The sequence below is a fragment of the Macaca fascicularis genome, chromosome 3, assembly GCF_037993035.2.
Source record: "Macaca fascicularis isolate 582-1 chromosome 3, T2T-MFA8v1.1".
In the NCBI taxonomy this organism is placed as follows: Eukaryota; Metazoa; Chordata; class Mammalia; order Primates; family Cercopithecidae; genus Macaca; species Macaca fascicularis.
In genome coordinates this window covers 123,433,566-123,456,164 of record NC_088377.1, presented here as the reverse complement: position 1 = coordinate 123,456,164, position 22,599 = coordinate 123,433,566, and the positions used below count along the sequence as shown (strand labels likewise).

The 22,599-nt window shown below is 43.3% G+C and overlaps 1 pseudogene; it reads left to right on the top strand.

Annotated features, from left to right (window-relative positions):
- Window positions 1-10,256: 10,256 nt before the first annotated feature.
- Window positions 10,257-16,368, top strand: LOC102140748 (uncharacterized; annotated as a pseudogene).
- Window positions 16,369-22,599: the final 6,231 nt, after the last annotated feature.

Below are 22,599 nucleotides of genomic sequence, written 5' to 3'. Positions count from 1 at the left end.
CTGTACTTGGTGATATTAGAGATCTGTAACTCACCCTAGACCACAGGTTCTCAGAGTATGGTCCCCCTGCAAGATTGTCCTTAATATATGATGTGATATTTCATATATAGATAAATATATAAAAAATATATTTAGATATATACAAAACATATATGTTTAGATATATGAAATATATGAAATATATAATGTGATATTTTTTATATATAGTAATATTTTCTAACATGCGGGGAGGGTGAGAGGATCACATTCCTCCCAATATCACAGAAAGTGTACAACGCCCTTGTGATATTGTTCCCACAAATATATAATGTGATATTTTTTATATATAGTAATATTTTCTAACATGCGGGGAGGGTGAGAGGATCACATTCCTCCCAATATCACAGAAAGTGTACAATGCCCTTGTGATATTGTTCCCATGATGCAGGAGGCAAGAGGATATTACTTTCAATATTGCAGGGGTGTACATGCCCCCAGTGATACTGTTCCCAATTTCAACGTGGGAGAGGAAGTTATTACTCCCAGTATCGCAGAGGTTATAAACACTCCCTTGATATTGTAACTAATATCCGGGTTGGGGGGACAGGATGATATTACTCCCTATATCGTGGAGGGTGTACACCCATCTTTGATATTGTTTGTTAATTTCTAGACAGAGAGATGATATTATAATATTGTAAACACGCGGTGTGTCCACTGTGGATCGTAATAGGCAGGGAGAGAGAGAGGGGTGATGTTGCTCCCCATATCACGAGGGGTGCCCACCCTGCCTGTCATATTGATTCTTATATCCAGAGGGGAGAGGATGATATTACTACCAATATTGAAGAAGTGTACACGCCCCCTGTGATATTGTTCCTAGTGTCCACATTGGGAGAGGATGATATTACTCCTAATATCATAGGGGTGTGCACACCCCGCCTGTGATATTATTCCTGCTATCCAGAATAAGAGAGAATAATATTACTCCCAAAAGTGCAGGGGTTGTCCACCCACCATGGAATATTGTTCTTAATAGCTAAAGGGAAAGAAGATAATATTACTCCTTATACTGCAGGGGGTGTGCCCTCACCTGTGACATTGTTCCTAATATCCAGGGAGGGAGAGCATGATATTACTCCCAATCTTGCTATGGGTGTACACCCACCCTGTGATATTGCTTCTAATATCCAGGGGGTGGAGTATGACAGTACTCCCAATATAACAGTGGGTGTACATCCACCCGGGAATATTACTCATCATATTCAGGGAAGGGGAAAATGATATTACTCCCAATATGGCACAGAGTGTACAACCCTTCCGTCATATTGTTCCTAATATCAGGAGGGGTAGAGGATGATATTACTTTCAACATTGCAGGCTGTGTACACCCAGCGTGTGATATTGTTCCTAATACCCATGAAGGGAGAGAATGATATTACTCACCATATAGTAGGAGGTGTACACCCATGCTGGAATATTGTTCCAAATATCAAGGGGAGTTGGGGAGAGGTTGATATTACTCTCAATATTGCAGGGGGTGTACATCTCCCCTGCGATACTGCTGTTAACCTTCAAAGGAGGAGAGGAGGACATAACTCCAGATATCGAAGAAAGTGTAAACCCTCCTGTGATATTGTTCCTAATATCCGTAAGGGGAGAAGAGGATATTACTCCCCGTATTACAGGGGGTGTATACCCACTCTGTGTTATTTTTCCTAATATGCAGGGGGGAAGAGGATAACAGTATTCCCAACATGGCAGGGGATGTACACCCACCTGTGAGATTGTCCTTAATATTCAAAGGCAGAGGGGATGATACTACTCCCAATATCGCAGAAAGTGTGCAACCCACAGTGATATTGTTCCCATGATCCAGGAGAGTAGAGGATGATATTACTTTCCACATCACAGAAGGTGTAAACCGCAGGCAGTGATGTTGTGCCAAATTTCAACGTGGGAGAGGATGATACAATATGACAGAGAGTATGAACAATCCTGTGATACTGTTCTTAACATGAAGGGTGGGGAAAGGATGATATTAGTCCGAATGCCGCAGAGGGTGTACACCCGTCTGGAAATAGTTCCCAATTGTGAGAGGGGGAGATGCTATTACTCAAAGTATCGTAAACACACTGTGGGACCACCGTGGATCATAATATCCAGGGAGGGGAGAGGGTGGTGATATTACTCCACTCCTCGCAGGGGGTGTCCACCCCACTGCGAGGTGGGTCATAATATCCAGCGGGGGAGAGGGGGATGATATTACTCCCCACCTCGTGGGGGGTGTCCACCCCACTGCGAGGTGGGTCGTAATATCCAGAGGGGGAGAGGAGGGTGATATTGCTCCTCTCCTCACTGTGGGTGTCCACCCCCCTGCAAGGTGGGTCATAATATCCAGGGGGGTAGAGGGGGGTGATATTGCTTTGTATATATTGTTCTGTGATTAATGGACCAGTGAATAATGATTGTGAATTGTTGGGATACTTACTATGAACAGTATCAAAGATGGGTGTACACCCTCTGCAATATAGGGAGGAATATCAACCTCTCCCCGCCTAGATATTAGGAACAATATCAAAGGAGCGTTTATAACCCCTGCAATATTGGGTGTAATATCATCCTCTCGCAGGTGGAAATTAGGAACAGTATCACCAGGGGCGTATACACCCCCTGCGATATTGAAAGGAATATCATCCTCTTCACTCCTGGATCATGGGAACATCATCACTGGGGGGTGTACACTTTCTGTGATATTGGAAGTAACATCATCTTCTGTGCCTTGGAATATTAAGGACAATATCATGGGGGGAGGGGCGTGTACATCTTCTGCAATATTGGGAATAATATTGTTCTCTCTCCCCCTGCATATTAGCAAAGATATCACAGAGCGGGTGTTCACCTACTGCGATATGGGGATTAATACCATCCTCTCCCCTTCTGGATATCAGGAATAGTATCACACGGGGGTGTACAGTGTCTGCCATACTGAGAGTAATATCAACCTCTCGGCCTTCAAATATTAAGAACATCACAGGGTGGATGTACACCCCCTGCCATATTGGGAGTAATATCAGCCTCTCCCCTCCATGGATATTAGGAACAATATCCCAGGCTGGGTGTATGCCTCCTGCTCTACGGGGAGTAATATCATCCTCTCCCTTCCAGGATATTAATAACAATATCCCCAGCACTTTGGGAGGCCGAGACGGGCGGATCACAAGGTCAGGAGATTGAGACCATCCCGGCTAACACGGTGAAACCCTGTCTCTACTAAAAAATACAAAAAACTAGCCGGGAGAGGTGGCGGGCGCCTGTAGTCCCAGCTACTCGGGAGGCTGAGGCAGGAGAATGGCGGGAACCCGGGAGGTGGCGCTTGCAGTGAGCTGAGATCGCGCCACTGCACTCCAGCCTGGGCGACAGAGCGAGACTCCATCTCAAAACAAAAAACAAAAAACGAAAAAAAACCAGTATCACAGGGCCGGTGTACACAGCCTGCAACACTGGAATTATTATCATCCTCTCCCCCTCTGGATACTAGGAACAATATCGCAGAAGAGCTGTACCCTCCCTGCGATAATGGGAGTAATATCATATGCTTTTTCCTTGAATATTAGGAGCAATATCACCGGGTGGCTGTCCATTCATTACTATATTGGGGGTCATGTCATATTCTGCCCCCCGAGATATTAGCATCAGTGTCACAGGGTGAGTGTACACCTACTGCGATATTAAAACTAAAATCATGCTCTCCATCCCTGGATAATAGGAACAACATAACAGGTAGGTGTACACCCCCTGTGGCATTACAAGTAATAATATGATTAATTATTAAACTTCAAGGATCGATTTTAATAATTATCAATGACACTAATTAATAGGATACCATTATTAATTATGGATAATTATTTTAAATATGATTATGCATGCTTAAAATTAATTATTAATATTAATGTCATTTAACAATATTATTAGTTCTTAATATTAATTATTATTTTATTACCAACATCACTTAGTATTGATTTAAGTAACATTAATTGCTGATATCATTATTTTATTAATAGTGATATTACTATTAATTATTAATACTAATCAGCATTTTTAACCAGTATTAATTTTTACTGTCTTTATTCTGATTACTAATATCAATGATTACTATTAATTTTTATTATATTTATTAATATTAATAATTAATAGACTTGTTCCTGATATCCGGAGGGGAGAGTATATCACTCCCAATATCTCAGAAAGTGTGCACTCCTCCATAATGTTATTCCTAATAGCCAGGGGGTAGAAAATGACATTATTGAAACTATTGTAGTGGGTGTACATCCCTTCAGTCATCTTGTTCCTTGTATCCTGGATGGGAGAGGATGATATGACTCCCAATATCGCAGGGGGTGTAGACCTCCCCCGTGATATTGTCCCTAACATCCAAAGGTGGAGAGGATGATATTTCTTCCTATTTCGTAGGGGGTGTCCACCACCCCTGTGATATGGTTTCTAATATCCAGGAGGCGAGAGGATGATATTAGTCTCAATATTGCAGGAGGTGTACACTCGCTAGTGATATTGTTCCTAATATCTAGGGACAGAGAGGACGATATCACTTCCAATAGAGCAGGAGGTGTACACGCCTTCTGTGACATTGTTCCTAATAGCCAGCGGAGGAGAGGAAGATATTACCCCCAATATCGCAGGGGGTATACACCCCCTTGTGATATTGTTCCTTATATCCTGGGAGGGAGACGATGATACTAGTGGCAATATCGCAGGGGGTGTACACACCCACTGTGATATTGTTCCGAATATCCAGAGGGGGAGAAAATGATATGACTCCCAATATCACAGGGGGTGTACATCCTCCTGTGATATTTTTTCTTATATTCACGGGGAGAGGATGATATTACTCCCAAAATCGCAGGGGTTGTACACACCTCCTGCGATATTGTTCCTAATATTCTGAAGGGGAGAGCATAGTATTACTCTCAATATCGCAGGGGGTGTACACCTCCTTTGTAATATTGTTCTTAATATCCATGATGGGAGAGGATGATATGACTCCCAATATCGCAAGAAGTGTACAGCCGCCTGTGATACAGTTCCTAACATCTAGATGGGGAGAGGATGATGTTACTGCCCATATCACACGAGTTGTAAAACCCCTTCGATATTTTGCCTACAATCCTGAGGGGAGAGGATGATATTACTCCCAATATCGAAGAAGGTGTACACCCCCTCGTGACACTATGCCCAATATCCACGTTGGGAGACGATGACATTACGGCCAATATTGCAGGGGATGTAAACAGACCCTGAGATATTGTTCCTTATATCAAGAGGGGGAGAAGATGCTATTCCTCCCAATAACACAGGGGCTGTGGCTGTACACCCCTCATGTGATACTGTTCTTAATATCATAGGGAAGAGAGGATGATACTACACCCAATATCGCAGGGGGTGTACACCCACCCAGTGATATTGTTCTTAATGTACTCCACCTCCCACCACCAGGGATATCGTTCCTAATATCCAAGGGAAGAGAGGATAACATTATTCCCAATATCGCAGGGGAGTGTACAAACCCCCGGTGACGTTCCTAGTATAGAAAGGTAGAGACGATGATATTACTGGCCATATCACAGGGGGTGTACACGCTTCTGTGATATTGCTTTTGATATGCAGTGGGGGAGAGGATTACATTAATCCCAATATCGCAGAAGGTGTACAGACCCCTGTGATGTAGTTCCTACTGTACAGGGAATAAGAGAAGAATATTGCTGTCAATATCGCAGGGGGTGTAACACCCTGCCCCCCATCTATTGTTCCTAATATGCAGCAGAGTGAAGGCTCATAGTACTCCCAATATCCCAGAAGGTGCACACACACCTGTGATATAGTTCCTAATATCCAGCGGGAAAGAGGCTGATTTTACTTTCTATATCGCAGTGGGTGTACACCGCCCCCAACCCCAGGGTATCGTTCCTAATATCCAGGCAGGAAGAAGACGACATAGCTGACAATATCGAAATGGGGTAGACACCTCTTCTGTGATATGGTTCCTGATATTCAGGGGGTGAGTGGATGATTACTCCCAATAAAGTAGGAACTGTAAAGCCACCCTGGGATTTTGTCCTTAATAACCACAGGGGAGAGGTGATATTACTACCAATATTGCAAGGGGTGTACACCCCTCCTGTGATATTGTTTCTGATATCTAGGAAAGGAGAAGATGGCATTACTACCAATATGGAAGAGATGTACAGCCCCTATGGGATATTGTTCTAAAGATACAGGTTGCAAGAGGATGAGATTCCATCCAATATAACAAGGGATGTACACCCGCCTGTGATATGAATCGTAAAACCTAGAAGAGAGAATGACATTGCTTCCAAAAATACATGGGGTGTACACCCACCCTGTGATATTGTTCCTATCATCTAAAGGAAGAGATGATGATACTACTCTCACTACCGGTGAAGGTACACACCCCCCTGTGATATTGTTCCTCATAACTTGTGGGGGAGAGCATGATATTACTTCCAATGTGACAGTGGCTTGACACCCAGTCTGTGATATTGCTCCTAGTTTCCAGTAGGTAAACCATGATGTTCCTGCCAAGAGAGTAGTGAGTCTACAGCCGCCCTGTGATATGTCTCCGAATATTCAGGGAAACACAGGACGACTTTAGCCCAAATCTCCCAAAAAGTGTACACCCATGGTGTGATATGGTTCCTTATAGCCGGAGGTGCAGAGGATGGTATTCCTTCTCCTATCGCAGGCTGTGTACACACAACCTGTGAAATTGTTCCTAATATCCTGAACAAAAGAGACTGCTAATAATGGACATGCATTGCGGGGTGGAGTAATTATTATGATCCACATCATAATGGGGAGTAATAGCAATCCCCTCTCTCCCCCTTGCTGTTAGGATCCACATCGCAGGGGGGTGAGGCACCCTCCATGATATGGGGAGTAATAGCATCCCCCTCGCTCCCCCAGCCTTATAGAAGGAGGCTGGCCCTATATAAGTGCCCCCCAATGCCATCGCAGGCTTTAATGTATTCACTTAAAGTTTTTCCTCATTTAGATCTGCCTTTCCCTTAATAGGTCTAATTGCTGCCTGACATTCTGTATTAGCATTTTCATGAGCAAGCAGCTGAACGACCACTTTCTTGGCATGAGAATCAGAAATAGCCTTTTGAGCTGCATCCTGCAAACGGGCGATAGAATCTGGAAAAGGCTCCCTTGGACCTTGTTGAACTGTGTGAAAAGGATAAGCAGTAGCAGGGTCGTGAATTTTTTCCCAGGCTCTTAGGCATGTAGTTCTGAGCTGATCAACAGCCTTATCACCCATTACCATCTGTTGATTTAGAGTACCCCATGCCTGTCCGATTCCAAGCAATTGATCAGATGTGATATTAATGGGACATTGGGCTTGAGCATTTCTGCGTGCCTGATTTGTTGCTTCATCCGTCCACCAGGTTTTAAATTGGAGAAATTCAGAGGGGTCTGGGCGGATAGGGCTAATGCCTCCCAATCCATAGGTATTCAACGTCTGTTATAAGTCAAACATTGTAACAAGGAATGAACATAAGGAGAATTTGGCCCATCTTGTCCAATTGCTTGCTTTAAGTCTTTTAATATTTTAAAAGGAAATGGCTCCCAGCATGCTTGAGCAAGTTCTCTGGGCGCCTCAGCTGGCGAAATAATTACCAGAAACTGCCAAGCATTCAAATCCCCCATTTCTTGTACCTGGCGAATGGATGCCTGGATTGTCCCTGTGCCATAATTTGTATTTGGACAGGCTCGCAGCATTCCTTTACCATAATTAACAGGTGGGCAAGCCTGGATCATTCCCTCATGGTAATTGGCTTTTGGACAAGCCTGAAGCTTCCCTTCACCATAGTTACTGGCGGGGCCTGCAACAAAGGGAGCCACAAGGTGCGTCTCAGGCTCCCATTCCAAAAATTCCTAAGGCTGGCCTGGGGGTGGCCATTCCAGACCTTCCCCTAAAGGCGCAGTAGGTGGCACTGTTCCTTTTATAAGTTTTTGGAGATTAGCGTACATACCTTCCCGTTTCTCGCCCTTTTTAAAACTAAACTGTCATGGTTCACTTTGCTGATAATTAGACTCCTGATTATTCAACTTTCCTATGTCATCCTGAAACTCCTCCTTCTCCTCCTCAGTGTGGAAGGGCTCCAGTGCTGTTTTAATTGCCGACCACACAGACTAAGCCGAGACGGGAATATCGTGGCCCTCTTGTTGTGCTCGTTTTAAGTGTGCTCGTTTTAAGTCTGATCCGACCTTGTCCCAATCTTTCACATTCATGGTTCCATATTCCGGGAACCAGGGAGAATACTTGTCTACCAGATGGAACAAAGATGTGAGATTTTGGGTACTCACAATTACCCCTCCGTGATGCAGTAACTGCTGCACAAGGCCTAAGTAATTAGCGAACTTACTCTCAGCCTGACCCATATTTTCCCGAGGTTTCCCTGGAATTCTCCGAGTACCCCACTTACCCTAGAGCTTGAAGTGAAAACCTACTCGGGGGTCCTTTGTCGGTCGTCCTCCTCTTTCCACGCTCTGGTGTTCCTTCACTGGATTATTTGCAGAGATTACCGGAGCCCTGTGTTGGGCACCAGAGACCAGCCTGGGCAACCAAGGGAGACCCCCGTTTCTACCAAAAAAAAAAAAAAAAAAAGAAATTAGCCAGGTGTGGTGTCCTGCACCTGTAATCCCAGCTACTCCATGAGAAATCAGACAAAACCTGGCACCAGAGACTGTTTTCTTCTAAAATGCTTTCTCCAAAATATTTTTAAAACAAAAGGGGAAAATTGGAAAGGAAAATATTTTGGGTCCCCCAAATCACTAAGATAAAGGGAAAAGTCAATCTGGGAACTGCTTAGGGCAAACCTGCCTCCCATTCTATTCAAAGTCATCCCCTGCTCACTGAGAAGAATGCTTGTCTTATTGCCTCCTTTGGAAAGGCTCATGCAAATTCACAAGAATGCAACCGTTCCTCTCTCAATTACCTATGACCTGGAAGCCCCTTCCTGGCTTCGGGTTGACGCAGTTTTGCTTCAGGTTGTACCTGATCAAACCAGTGTTCATCTTACATATGTTAATTGATGTCTCCTGTCTCCCTATAATGTATAAAACTGTCAGATACAGTCAGTTTCTCTTCTAAGGTTTGGCATGTTAACGTTCTTGTTTTTGTTCTCGAACTCAACTTTCTTGTTCTCCATTCCTCCTTGCCCTTAGTTAACCTTCCCATCAGTTCTAATCAATAAACAACTTTCCCATCAGTTCTAATCAAATACCTGCTCTGCACCCATTTCTCCCTTCGAAACCACATGTCCCACCATTGTAACTCACATCCCCCTCCCCCTTCGTTATTTGAGAAAATATTCACCAATGCCAACCGGGTCAGTTTAGAGCTTGAGGTCCGACCCCAGCCCATGCCAGAGGTAGGGATTGCGTTAGGAATAAAAACCCCTGCTTTCCTTTGTTCCGTGTGCTCTTGCCATTGTGATTGATGCAAGCAGCACGCTTCTGCAGAAGTAAACTGCGTTGCCGAGAAAACTTTCGCTTGAGTGGTGGTTTCGCTTTGCAGCACCGAGCATTTATCTCCAACAAAACCAAGCTGTGTTCTGAGCACCTTGGGCAACTGTCATCAGGACATCCTGAGGCTGTGTCATGCACAAACATCCCCAACCTTGGCAAAATAGACTTTCTAAGTACTCTTATCCCCAAATGCTCAGGGAGACTGATTTGAATAATCATAAAACTCTGAGGCTGCACTCTGGGCGACAGAGCAAGACTCTGTTTCAGAAAAATAAAATAAAATAAAATAAAAAACTCCGGTCTCCGGCACAGCCGACTCTGCGTGAATTACTCTTTCTCTATTGCTATTCCCCCTTCTTGAGAAATCGGCTCTGTCTAGGTAGCGGGCAAGGTGAACCCACTGGGCAGTTACAGAATTGTCACTATATTGCTTGCAATTACACAAATAGCTATAACCTTGTATACAAGGTTAAATGCGAATGTCCTCCTTGCATGGTCAAATCCCAGCGCAGGAAGGACGCACCCCCTACAAACCGCTAGGCCAAAACGGTGGTTCTGGCCTCATCCAGCCTCAGGTGAGATCGCAATCTCCTGTCACTCAGGGCCTGAGGGGGTGGGGCCTGAAGCCGCCTATAGTCAGGGGCGCTGGGGTGGGGACCATTCAATCAGGCGCGCCGCCGGAAAGGAGAGGGCGTCTTCCGGAATCAGGCTGGCGGGCGCTTTGTCTCGCCTTCGCCACAGTAGGCTCTTTCTGTTAGTCTCCGCTGCTGCTTTTTGGCTCTGGGAGGCCCAGGTGGCTCTGCAGCAGCCTCTGCCACCCTCTGACCTGCGGGTATTGGGACATGCCTAGCTGACGCCAGGACACCCGGGAAGCCGAGGAATGGTGAGTGGACTGCGCCTAGCTTCCCGAAGTGGGGAAGAGGGCTGGTTGAAACCTGCTGGAACCAGCCATCTGCTGCGGAACCTGCGGACCCAGCCGCCGCGGCCCAGCCGGACCTCAGTCCCCTTCTGTGCAGGGCCGAGCGGGGCGGGCAGCCGGACCCCTGCGTCCTGTCTGTACCTGTGGGCACCACTTCCGCTGGCCGGAGCCCTCTCGGGAACCCCGCGCCTCCCCCACCCAGGTAGTGCGGTGACCACGGGAGGGTGATCCGGGAGAGCCCCGACTCGGTGTGCGGGGTTCCAGCGTGGGAGGAGCTGTGGTTCATGGAACTTCCAGTGCCACCTTTCTACCCCTAAAATTAACCTGAGGCTTTGTTAAAACGTTAAACGGTGTGTTTGAGCAAACGGCGATTCATAAACCGGGTACCGCAGTCATGGTTTGTGGTTTTTGGTCCACAGGAGGGGCGTAAATGAGAGGCTTTGATAAGGTTAATGAGGAAGCAAACCATATATATATACATATATATGTACATATTTTATATATGTGTATATATGTGTGTATAGATATATATTTTTTGAGACGGAGTCTCGCCCTGTCGCCAGGCTGGAGTGCAATGGTGCAGTCTCAGCTCACTGCAACCTCAGACTCCCGGGTTCAAGCGATTCTCCTGCCTCAGCCTCCCAAGTAGCTGGGCTTATTGGCGCCCACCACTACGTCCAGCTAATTTTTGTATTTTTAGTAGAGACAGGGCTTCGCCATGTTGGCTAGGTTGGTTTCGAACTCCTGGCCTTAATTGATCGCCCGCCTCGGCCTCCTAAAGCGCAGGGATTACAGGCGTGAGCCACCTTGGCCAAAAAAGTTTTCTGTTTCCAAACATTTTACATGAGAGGAAAGCGGAGAATAAATCATCTGACACTCTACTGTAAAAAAAATCTTTGTGCCTCTCTTCATCTTTCCTAAGTGTACATATTACCAAAATGTCTTTAGGTTGAGGTCCCCCCGTGAAAACTTTACAGGGTGTTGTGTCCTCAGCCACCCTCCTGTCTTTTCCTAGTCCTGGCATTTTAGAACTGTCTGGGGATGACCCAGGATACCCACAGTGGCCATGTCTATTGGAGTGTCTAGTGAGTATCAGCCCCGGGGTCATCTCATCCCCAAGGGCAGCCTGAGGTAGGGGGTAGAGTCTCTCGGGGGAGCAGCTGGATGCTCTTGGCCTTAGAGGAATCTCCTGGTATAGTTTCATCTAAAATGGTGACCTCTTAGGGTCACTAAAATTTTAGGACATTAAAATTAATGAACAATACAATGTAATGTCATTAAAGTTAGGTCATTAAAATTGTTCCTCCAGCCCGAGTTTTTATTCCTCGGAGACATGTTGATGGTCTGCCAATTGGATGCTGATACTGAGAGGAAAAGGCAGAAATGATTTCTGCTTTCTAGATTGTCTCAGACTTGTGAAGAGAGAAAAACTGTCCCAAAGGACAAGGAAAACCCACCCCAGAGAGATGTGCAAGAACCTGAATATTAAAATACACTTAAGGCACACAGGAGGACAAGGAGCAGTGCCATTGCCTTCTAGGTGGTAACAGTACTTTACTGAACAGGATGGGTGTCCCAAGGGATAGAATGGCCTGCCGTGACACTTAGAAAGGCTTGTGTTGGAGTCAGCATTGCCTTTCCCTGAGTTTGTTACCTTGAAAAGGCTTGTCCGCTTATTTGAGTTTCAGTTTTTCATTGACTGTAAGATACATTTTCTCAGTACAGCTTGAAAGATAAAAATACTGTTTCCAAAGAGGCAAGGTAAAATGATGTATTTTATTTGCTAAAAATTCATATTTATTTCTTCCCCAGAGTGAGTGTAGTAAGTTTTAAAGGTCTGTTGTTTTTAAGAGTAATTTCAAATGGAATTGTAGGACTTAGCTTTGTAAATGCTACTGGTGAAATAAAATGTGATAGATAAATTGATGATTTACAAAGATTCACCAAAATGTCAGTTCCCCTCTTGTAGCGTGGTGAAGAATTTATGACAGTGGACACATCTGTATCCTCTCATCTGGATATCTGAGCGTTTTTTTGGTGGTGTTTTTTGTTTTTTTTGGAGACGCTGTCTTGCTCTGTAGCCCGGCTGGAGTGCAGTGGCGCCATCTCTGCTTACTGCAACCTCCGCCTCCCGGGTTCAAGTGATTCTCCTGTGTCAGCCTCCCAAGTAACTGGGATTATAGGCACCCACCACCACACCCAGCTAATTTTTGTATTTTTAGTAAACACGGGGTTTTAGGCCTGGCATGGTGGCTCATGCCTGTAATCCTAGCACTTTGGGAGGCCAAGGTGGGCGGATCACGAGGTCAGGAGTTCCAGAGCAGCCTGGCCAACATAGTGAAACCCTGTCTCTACTAAAAATACAAAAAAATTAGCTGAGTGTGGTGGCAGGCACCTATAATCCCAGCTACTTGGGAGGCTGAGGCAAGAGAATTGCTTGAACCTGGGAGGTGGAGGTTGCAGTGAGCCAAGATCTTGCCACTGCACCCCAGCCCAAGCGACAATGCGAGACTCCCTCTCAAAAAACAAACAAACAAACAACAAAAAGACGGGATTTTGCCATGTTGGCCAGGCTGGTCTCAACCTTCTGACTTCAGGTGATCACCCGCCTCAGCCTCCCAAGGTGCTGGGATTACAGGCGTGAGCCACCATGCCCGGCCCACTCTATTTTCTTTTTATTCCCTAAATTTTAATATGTTTGAGTTTGTCTGTTCCTTTATCACTTTTTTCTTACATAAAAAAAATTCTGCCTAATCCTTCGTAAAAGAAAAGAAATCTTCCTGTGACTTTTGAAAGTGTTCTGGTTTTATCTTTCATATTTGAATATATAATAAGTTGATTGTGGTTCATGGAATAGAGAAGAATGCAATGCATTTTTCCCAAGTAGATGCCAGCCTGGTTTGCCTCATATTTTAAAGTGCTTGTGATTTCTTTTTCTTTTCTACAGTGCCTACTCTATCATTCATCAACTTCCCATATAAATGCTGGGTCATTAAGACTTTTTTTTCCCTTGGTCTGCTTGCTCATTTCTCTGCTAATACTGTGCTGTCCTGAATATTTTCGTTTGAAAATCTTAGAAGTACGTAAGACAAGCCATCACTCTTTTTTTAGATGACTAAAAATCCTTAGACATTTGTCATTTTTTTTTTACATATGAAAAAGTAGTTTTTCTTGCCTAAAACAACCTGATTTGGGAATTTATGTGATTTCACAGGAGTAGCATCTGGAAGTGGTGACATTCATGTCATTTTAAAAAACAGGTGTCATATTTCCTCTTATTCCTTTCTGCCTTGACATTGTGCAATAGAAATTTTAAAAATTGTTGTATTAGTATTGTTAAATATCAGTTATTAGTTTTATTTACTACTCAATTAAATTTAATAAGCCTATTCTCTCAGTGTAATCACATGGAATGCGCTCAACTCCCCAGTTAACAAGTGACAGCACATGTAAAATATTGTCTACCAGGGAAACTCATTGAACACTTAGTGTTCAGACTGTGTTTTGGTGTCTAGTTCGTAAGCACCACTGCAGTGACACAAAATAATAGACCTTCAGCAGACAAAGTTTTGGCAAATATATTGCATAAGCCATTTAGATGCAGTGAGTCATTCTTATTACTTGGGTTGGTGGAATCCCTTTCAAAATGTAAGTTACTAATACAAACAAAGATTGAACTTTGTGAGCAGGCATTTTTAAGGGTAAGTAGTCTCAGGACTGATAATATTAACTCACTTATGCACATCAGGTAGGACTTTATTATGACAGATACTAGAAATGTACAAAGTGAAGTTAAAAGGTAACTCCTAGCAGCACATCTTACTCCCTGGATTCTCTAATGAGATGGGTGTTTCTACTTTGCTGTTGCCTTTTTGAATAGTTCAATTCTAGCATTAGTACTGCTGTGTGGGAGGGAGTATGTGTGAACAGAGTAAGAGTTGTGACAATCAAGTCATAGAATAAATGCTTGGAAATTTTAGAATCATGTAAACAGCTTATGAATTGAGTATAGATTCCCAGTGCTGTCAGTCTCACCCATCCTTCTATCCATATGTGTGGAATGTCCTAGGACTCCATGGCTTTTGAGGATGTGGCTGTGAACTTTAAGAGGAATGGACTTTGCTAGATTCTTCTCAGAAGAATCTCTGTAGAGAAGTGATGCAGGAAACCTGCAGGAACCTGGCTTCTGTAGGTAAGAATGACAACACATTTCACTTAATGACAGAAGTATTTCCCTATCATCAGTGCTATTTGTGATTTGGAATGTGTCAAGGGAATGATTTGGTGAATAAATCAGGCATGGGCACCGTGTACAATGAACATTAAATCTAGTAATGTTTCTATAGTTTGTAATAATTCATGATAATTTTATGGGTCTGCATTTTAGGAAACAAATGAAAAGACCAGAATATTGAAGATCACTTCGAAAAACCTGGGAAAGATATAAGATAATTTGCACTGAGAAGAGGAAGTAAAGTCCTCTGAAGGAATCTTAGTATGTCATGAACTTAAAAACAAGCAATCAAAGCAAGTAAGAATCACTTGAAATTTATTTCTTTTTAGCAAAATGTCACCCAAAATTAACGTACTTCAGTGTAGCAGTCAGTGTTTGGAAAACAGTTTACTTGAAAATAGTACTACAAAATTGTGTATATGAATGTTACTATTTTGGTCATAGCCATGCAGGTGGTAGCTGTGTTTTCAATAGCCATTTACTTTCAAATAATTCAGTCATGGCAAAAAAAAAAAAAAAAAAAAAAAAAAAAAGCATTTTCCCTGGTATTGGTAGTAGTGTAAGTCCAAGACCTATTAATAAGTAGAAAGTTATTAAACCAACCAATAATAATGTGCTTGTCATTTTTTTACAGAAATCATATGTTACAGAGACTGTGTGAAAGCAAAGAAGGTAGTCAGTATGGACAAGTTGTCAGCCAAATTCCAAATCTTGATCTGAATGAGAACATTTCTACTGGATTAAAGCAATGTGAATGCAGTATTTGTGGAAAAGTCTTTGTACGTCATTCCCTTCTTAACAGGCACTCCTAGCTCGCTCAGGATACAAACCATATGGAGAGAAGCAATATAAATGTGAACAGTGTGGGAAACTCTCCGTTTCTGTTCCAGGTGCTAGAAGACACAAGATAATGCACAGTGGAAATCCAGCTTATAAATGTACAATATGTGGGAAAGCTTTTTATTTTCTCAATTCAGTTGAAAGACATCAGAGAACTCACACAGGAGAAAAACTCCATAAATGTAAACAATGTGGTAAAGTGTTCACTGTTTCCGGTTCTTGTCTAATACATGAACGAACTCACACTGGAGAGAAACCCTACGAATGTAAGGAATGTGGGAAAACATTCAGATTTTCTTGTTCTTTTAAGACGCATGAAAGGATTCACGCTGGAGAAAGACCCTATAAATGTACCACATGTGATAAAGCCTTCAGCTGTTCCACTTCCCTTCATTACCATGGAAGCATTCATACTGGAGAGAGACCCTATGAATGTAAACAATGTGGCAAAGCCTTTAGTCGTTTGAGTTCCCTTTGTAACCATAGAAGTACTCATACTGGAGAGAAACCCTATGAATGTAAACAATGTGACCAAGCCTTCAGTCGCCTCAGTTCCCTTCACCTCCATGAAAGAATTCATACTGGAGAAAAACCCTATGAATGTAAGAGATGAGGTAACGCCTACACTCGTTCCAGTCACCTTACTTGCCATGAAAGAAGTCATGATATAGAGGCTGGGTGTGGTGACTCAGCCTATAATCCCAGCACTTTAGGAGGTCAAGGTGTGTGTATTGCTTGAGCCCAGGAGTTCATAACCAGCCTGGATTAAAACAATGTGAAACAACCTGGGCAACATGGTGAAACCCTGTCTCTACAAAAAATAAAATAGTGCCAGGCGTGGTGGCTCACGCCAGCTACTGGGGAGGCTGAGGCAGGAGAATGGCGTGAACCTGGGAGGCGGAGCTTGCAGTGAGCCGAGATCGCACCACTGCACTCCAGCCTGGGCGACAGAGCGAGACTTCGTCTCAAAAAAAAAAAAAAAAAGAAAATGATTAGCTGGGCATGGTGGTACGTTTCAGTTGTCTTAGTTCTTTTTCAAGGACATAAAAAGCCACAGGGGGTTGGGGGGAAGCCCTGTGCATGCGGATCACGAGGTCAGGAGATCGAGACCATTGTGGCCAACTAGTGAAACCTCGTCTCCTAAAAATACAAAAATTAGCTGGGTGTGGTAGCGTATGCTTGTAATCCCAGCTACTCAGGAGGCTGAGGCAGGAGAATCACTTGAACCCATGAGGTGGAGGTTGCAGTGAACCGAGATTGTGCCACTGCACTCCAGCCTGGTGACAGAGTGAGACTCCATCTCAATAAATAAATAAATAAAGCCCCTTGAATGTAAGAAATGTGGTGAAACATTTACTCTTTCCCATTCTCTCATAAACATGAAAGAGCTCACACTGCAGAGAAACCTTAAGAATGTAGGAAATGTGGTCCAGCCTTGAGATTTTCCTGTTTTTGAAGATTTGGGAGGACTCAGAGTGGAGAAAAGCCTTTTGAATTTAAATTTGTGGTAAGGCCTTCAGTTGTGTTAGTTCCATTTGAAGACATCAGCTCACTCCTGAGAAAAACCCTATGAATGTCCAGAATGTGGGAATGTTTCATTTCTCTCATACCCACTCAAGGACATATGAAAATGCACACTGTAGCTGGCTGGACCTTGTAAATACAAGAACGTGCACAGGATTAAAACTCTAATAGTTTAGAAACTGCAAGAATATTTTCAGTTTTAACATTTACTTGAAAAGTCATGTGAAAACTCCCACTGGAAAGAAGTTGTATAAGTGAAGCTTTTCTAATTTGGAAAGCGTGATGCAAATTAATTATCGTGCAATGCTTGAAAAAAATGTATGAAATGTTACACAAGTTACAAGTACATTGTTTGTATCAGTGGCTCATTCTAGAGTCTTGAGTATGCATTTCACCTTGTTTTGCAGGGAAACCTTGAGGTGAGAGTTCTGTAAATGCTCTTTAAGCAGTGGTACTTGAATTTCATAGATAACGATATTTTCTTAAGTTTGTTGGTAGAAGTTTTGTCTGTTCATTTGATAATGTGCTGGATTCATGGTTGAATTTTGATGTTTTTCTAATATGTAGGTAAGTTTTTTTTTTTTTAATTTCATTATTTTTTTTTTTGAGGTGGAGTCTCACTTTGTTGCCCAGGCTGGAGTGCAGTAGTACGATCTCGGCTCACTGCAACCTCCGCCTCCTGGGTTTAAGCGATTCTCCTGCCTCAGCCTCCCAAGTAGCTGGGACTACAGCCGCCCGCCACTATGTCCAGCTAATTCTTTGTATTTTTAGTAGAGACAGGGTTTCGCCATGTTGGCTAGACTGGTCTTGAACTCCTGTCCTCATGATTTGCCCGCCTCGGCCTCCCAACGTGCTGGGATTACAGGCATGAGCCACTGCGCCCAGCCAGGTAAGTTTCATTTGTATGTATTGTCCTGTGATTAATGGACCAGTGAATAATGATTGTGAATTGTTGGGATTGTCTTACTAGCCTCATTTGGCAAATTTTGATTATCCCTTGTCCATTATACACATTCTACCTTTTTTATTAAAGGAAAAACTACTCTTGATGTAAAGATGTTTATTTTTTGCTAATAATGAGTTGGTATTAATTCCTAAGTACATAAAGTTTACCATAGAGTATCATCTCATGAGTTCTTTGCATTTGTTGCCCTTTATTCTTTATTATTTCTGTCTGTTATTTGGATTGTTCATTTTGAATGAAGGAGAGAGACTTGTGATAGGACAATATGTTGTAACCAATCTGAGGGAGGAAGCATTCAGTCTCTCAGTCACATATGATACCGTTGGGCTTTTCATCGATGCCTTTGGTGTTGTAGTAGATAGTATTACACCATTATGGTATGATAGTTTATATATTATATTTTACAGTATTACAGTCTTACCAGTCAGTGTCACATGATTCAGTTCCCTACCAGCCAACAGACAAACCAATCACATACTCCTGTAGGAGCAAAGGAACATCCTCGGCCGGGCATGGTGGCTCACACCTGTGATCCCAGCACCAGCACTTAGGGAGGCTGAGGCGGGTGGAACACGAGGTCAGGAGGTCGAGACCATCCTTGCTAACATGGTGAAACCCCATCTCTACTAAATATACAAAAAATTAACCGGGCTTGGTGGTGGGCACGTGTAGTCCCAGCTTCTAGGGAGACTGAGGCAGGAGAATGGCGTGAACCTGGGAGACGGAGCTTGCAGTGAGCCAAGATCACACTACTGCACTCCAGCAAGGGTGACAGAGCGAGATTATGTCTTAAAAAAAAAAAAGAAACATCCTCAGTTTTTTAATGCTATACCACTCTCTGCTCCCAAGTTAATCCCTGTTTGGGCCTGTGGGAGCTTACACCATCCTCCTATATGTAATTAATAACTGATGTCAGGTTTATCTGTTTAGTAATAGATGTTATGTGTTTAACGGTGCCAGTAAACGTAGGGTGCTCCTTCCTTCCTCACCAGTAGGGTGCATGAGACGCTATTGAAACAATTGGCAACACAAATGGAATGGACCAGCCCTCATGCAGAATACCTGCTCAACTTGACCTACCTGCTGTCGGCTGACGGTTCCGTAACACATCAGCAGTCACCTGGGTCAGAACCGTGAGCTGATGATGGGCCTTCCCTTTGGTCTTTGTGGTCTTCACGTGTTGCCATCTTCTTCCACACTAAAATGCTCTCATCTCCTAGACATGAATGTTTAATTGCACCCCAGCATGACATTTGGCCTCTGCTTAGCAGGCAGTTTTGAGGCCCTGGCTTATTAATGCACAAAAGCACAGCACATAAGCCAACACTTAAGTCCTAATTAGCAAGAATCAGGCTGTATCTGTGTAGTCCCTGCATCTACTCTGGTCACCATCTCTGTATGCTTAGGGCAGCCATGTGAACATTATTAATTCTTGTACACTCCAAGACAATAGTTATTATGTAGGCAGAAGTAGTGGCCTTGTTTGTTTCTTGTGCTACTGCTCCCCTTGCTGCTGTCCCATACACCCTCCTGATGAGGTGTACATCTATGGTGCCTCATGGTTCAGGCACTGATGAGTAAAGAAAGTAGAAAGAAAGAGTTTGATATTAGCCCCTACTGAAGCATATGCAGAAATGTCTCAGCTGCTTTCATTGAAAAATTCCTAGCCAGTGTGTGGGCTTTTCTTATCACTGCTGCTTATCAGCATGTCAAAAGTCTAATCTTCGCACTGCAAGTCTTGACGGCCTTAGACATAATGGCCTTACTGCATATGGAGCCAACCCCAGGAAGATGGAGTGGCACTCTCTGGAGGATTAGGTGGTCTCCTCCAATGTGGGTTGATGGGCTCCTGAACTCTTTCCTTTAACCATGCAGAGAGTCTACACTGCCAGTGATCATGCACTGCAACTCTATAGATGTAGAAACTCAAAATATTCAAAATATTCTGAAACAGTTTCCATTGAAAGGAAAGAGAAAAGCAGTCAGGTGCCACGCTTCAGTCAAGAGAACTAGTAGATGGCTCACAAGAACACTCTGTCGCTACTGTCTGTGCCTCTGTCACAACAAACATCCTGATCCTTCAGTTGTAAAGGTGCAGGGCCATTTTCCTCCCTTTCTTACTGGTAGTTCTCAAGATAACTGTATGATATGCTGGGAATGCAATATCCTGATAATCAGGTGACATTGGTCAGAACAGCCCAGGCTCTGTTATAGTCCCTGCTCGAAACAGAATGGCCTTTAATGCTTGTGTCCAGCAAACCACATCTTGGGAGACAACCCAAGGTGGGCTGCTTTCTGGGCTCCCTCAGTTGTAGTGCAAGTGAAGCATTTAGTCAAAACGCCATCCATCTGCTCTGGGTAGCTTTCCTGATCTTGTGGTAGTGGTTCATATTGAATTCTAGACTTCTGTTGTCTTTTGTTTGCTATTTGTAAGTAATAAATTCACTTCATGGAATTTATGTATGAATGTGTTTGGTCTCGTTGTAGTCAGAAAAGTTGGTAGCCATTGCACAGTGAACCTGCTTCATAATTGGTGAAAACACCTATGGCCCCCTTGTGCCACAGCAAGGAGGTTAATTCAGCCAAACATAAACTTCATGTTCGTAAAACCCTGTAGCACAATTATTACCACGTGGGAGGCCTTTAACAATGGTGATGCTGATTTGAAGAACTCTGAAGGAAGAAATTTACACAAATGGGTTGGGTACATGGGAGTCCCTCCTAACTGAAAGCAACCATTACTCCTCTCCACCTAAAAAGAGTGGAGAGGCCGGGTGCGGTGGCGCAGGCCTGTAATCCGAGCACTTTGGGAGGCCGAGGTGGGCAGATCACAAGGTCAGGGGTTCAAGACCAGCCTGACCAACATGGGGAAATCACATCTCTACTAAAAATATGGAAATTAGCCGGGTGTGGTGGCGGGCACCTGTAATCCCAGCTACTTGGGAAGCTGAGGCAGGAGAATCGCTTGAACCTGGGAGGCGGAGGTTGCAGTGAGTCGAGACCATGCCACTGCACTCCAGCCTGGGTGACAGGGCAAGACTCTATCTCAGGAAAAAAAAGAAAAAAGAAAAAAGTGGATAAGAACTGAAACAGGTTTAAAATTTCACCTAATTGGAAATGCAAAGTTTACAAAAATAATATTTAAAATTAAAGGTTAAATGAGTGCTCATTGAATTTTACGCCTCCACAAAATAGGTTGTGAATTAACTTCAACATTTGTTGAAAGCCACCAAAGTTGGGAAGCCTCCGTGTCTGAAATTCACATGTGGCTCAAATAAGAATTATACCTGGGGATACCCCAAAGTTTAAATATGGTATCCCCTATGATATTATGAGGAATTACTGTACATAAAACAGGTTTTCCTCCTGTAACTCTGAAAATCATATTATCTTGCCTAAATTCTCCATAATGCATCGCTCTGCAGTATCCTATAGTGGACATAGGTTTCCTGACCAATGAGCACTAAACTTAAGTGTATGTGACTCACCTATGTTCTTATCAAAATGAAAATCCCCGAATCCCACCAGTTAGAATAACATGAGAGAATGTCAGATTTTTGGAATATAGAAGTTTTCTGTAAGGTTATTAGGTATCAATTCCATTTTATTAATAGATATAAATATATTTAGATTACCTATTTCTCCTGTGTTTTAGTATTAATAGATTGTGTCTTTTCATTCATCCAGTTGGTCTAAGTTACCAAGTTTGTGGGTTATGGAGATTGTAATATTCTTTATTATTTTCTCATCCATGGGCTCTCTAATATAAAGGCCTCTTTTAATTCTTATTAGGTTGATGCAAAAGTAATTGTGGTTTTGGACCATGAATTTTAAATTTTTATAACTAGGCTGCAACATATCTTTATTAATCAAACTAGAATCCATTACAATGGGCTGGGCGCAGTGGCTCACACCTGTAATCCCAGCACTTTGGGAGGCTGAGGCGAGCAGATCAGGATGTCAGGAGTTTGAGACCAGCCTGACCAACATGGTGAAATCCAGTCTCTACTAAAATACAAAAATCAGCTGGGCATGGTGGCATGTGCCTGTAATCCCAGCTACTCAAGAGGCTGAGGCAGGAGAATCTCTTGAACCCAGGAGGCAGGGGTTGCAGTGAGCCAAGATTTCACCTTTGCACTCTGGCCTGGGCGACAGAGTGAGACTCTGTCTAAAAAAAAAAAAAGAAACCATTACAATGAACACATTTTTGCCAATGAGAAATAAACTTGTTTATTCCACGTTTTCAGGGTTCGATGAACTCTTGGAAAGCATTTTCTGCATCCTGCTGGTTGTGTAAGTGTTTTCCCTGCAAAATGTTGTCAAGATGCTTAAAGAAGTGGTAGTTGGTTGGCGAGAGGTCAGATGAATATGGCAGATGAGGCAAAACTTCATAGCCCAGTCTATTCAACTTTTGAAGCCCTGGTTGTATGACATGTGGTCAGGCGTTGTGGAGAACTGGGCCCTTCCTGTTGACCAGCGCTGGCTCCAGGTGCTGCAGTTTTCCATGCATCTCATCGATTAGCTTGGCATACTTCTCAGATGTAATGATTTCACCAGGATTCAAAAACT